Here is a 1,980-nt window from a genome sequence, read left to right as displayed (position 1 = left end):
TGTTCTGCTGATGCTATAAATTCAATACCAATTCTCCAGCCACATCAGTTATGAGCATAAAGTATATCATGTAACCTCAAATCTCTAACAGTGGAAGGCTTAAAAAAAGACTGGATGCTAGAATAATGCTGCTTCCTTTGATGTGACAACTGAGCATCCATCTCCCTCCCCCTCAGATGATTTCTTCAGCATGTTAGAGTAGTGAGGAATGGTTTTAGTCTCATAACCAAGTTAGAGTGAAGACATTGGCCACATAATACACATGCTCCATTTTTAAAAAAATTCTGAATCTTTGGCAACTGTTCTCTTTAGAAACTGTAACTACTTTACAGTTTCTAAAAGCAGTTATTGTCCAAAGCTGGAAGAACTTAAGTCTTCTCAGATGAGCATGTGAATGAATGGAGGGAGGTAAACAAAAAATAAAATTAAAAAAGATGAGATTTGATAGGGGAGCAGCCGGATAAGAAAATCAAAAAAGCAACAGTAATTTAAAGTTTATTCCAGCTATAATGCAGGTTATTCTGACTTCAAGGTAGCATCACATGGCATACTTCTGAGTCCATTCCCGAGATACTCTGTTGTACTTATCCCTGTCTGTTTTATAGATCCGTGCAATCTCTGGCACTAGGGGGTCATCTGGGTTTCGATCACGTAGCAGTGAACAAATGGATAAAAGAACTTTAGAAATAGTTAAAGCAGGAGACCACTGTGATCTTAGAATATCGAGACAAATGCTGCTATTACTGTTAATATTTGGATGATAAATTCTTGTTGTAAATGCAACCTTAGGTGGTTTGAAGGGGTAGGATAGTCTGTAGGAAAATGAATTGTCAAAAAGAATACACCGCCTTGGTATGGGCTGTCATTAGGTCCCATAATTGTGGCTTGCCAATGAAACATCATCCCCAACTGGACCTGCAGAACATGGTGCTGGAGGGTCACGGGCCAAATCACTAAGTTCCTTATTAATCCGTTTCAGCGCCATAGTCTGTGCTTTTCGTCTGGCTCCTCACTCTCTCGGTGTGTGCTCAAAGGTCCGGCCAAAACTCTTGATTATCCGGGCGGCAGGGAAGGATTGTCTCTTCGTCTCACATAGGCTCTGCCAGACACAGGCACCCGGCTGGCCAGTGGGCCGGCCTCCCTTCCCTTCCCCTAGCCATCCACACCCACGTGTACAGAGGGGCCGGGGCCTCCCTCAAGCTGCGGCCTCAGCCTCCTCCCCGTGCGGCAGCTCAGAATATTAACTTTTTAAGTAAGTGCTGCAACCTGCAGTTAATTTTGTAGGATGACATTGCTGAGCCATTCACCAATCAAACTTACAAACATGATTACTGTTGTTGCATACATTAAGAAAATACTGTATTTTTGTTTCTCAAGTTTGTGTTTGTCATTGAATTCATGGTATTTATCTTTATAAAAAACAGTAGTATTTTGTTTGTGAATTTGTGACACCACTTTTAAAAAGAAAGCAGTGTCTTTTTGTTTTTTAAGATTTTATTTATTTGATGGGGTGCCTGGCTGGCTCAGTCAGTTAAGCGGCTGCCTTCAGTTCAGGTCATGGTCCTGGGGTTCTGGGATTGAGCCCCTTGTCGGGCTCCCTGCTCATCAGGGAGCCTGCTTCTCCCTCTCCCTCTGCCTGCTGCTCCCCCTACTTGTGCTCACTCTCTGTCAAATAAATAAATAAAATCTTAAAAAAAAAAAAAAGATTTTATTTGTGAGAGAGAGCACAACTGGGGGGGTGGATGAGCAGAGGGCGAGGGAGAAGGAGACTCCCTGCTGAGCAAGGAGCCCAGTGATGACACGGGGCTCAACTGCAGGACCCTGGGATCATGACCTGAGCGGAAGGCAGTGGCCTAACCAACTGAGCCCCCCAGGTGCCCCAAAAAGAAAGCAATGTCTTAATATCCAGGGAAAATATTCTCCTTCCCTTTAACTTCTTATATCAGAATCCAGAAGGATTGCTGGATTTAATCAGATTTT

General features: G+C 43.2%; 1 pseudogene; it reads right to left on the bottom strand.

Moving 5' to 3' along the window:
• Positions 1–479: 479 nt before the first annotated feature.
• Positions 480–1,144, bottom strand: LOC102749750 (ubiquitin-conjugating enzyme E2 D3 pseudogene; annotated as a pseudogene).
• Positions 1,145–1,980: the final 836 nt, after the last annotated feature.

The sequence above is a fragment of the Leptonychotes weddellii genome, chromosome 14, assembly GCF_054177405.1.
Source record: "Leptonychotes weddellii isolate Sample4059 chromosome 14, ASM5417740v2, whole genome shotgun sequence".
In the NCBI taxonomy this organism is placed as follows: domain Eukaryota; kingdom Metazoa; phylum Chordata; class Mammalia; order Carnivora; family Phocidae; genus Leptonychotes; species Leptonychotes weddellii.
Note: the sequence above shows the minus strand (reverse complement) of the source record. Positions and strands in the feature narration are given on the sequence as shown.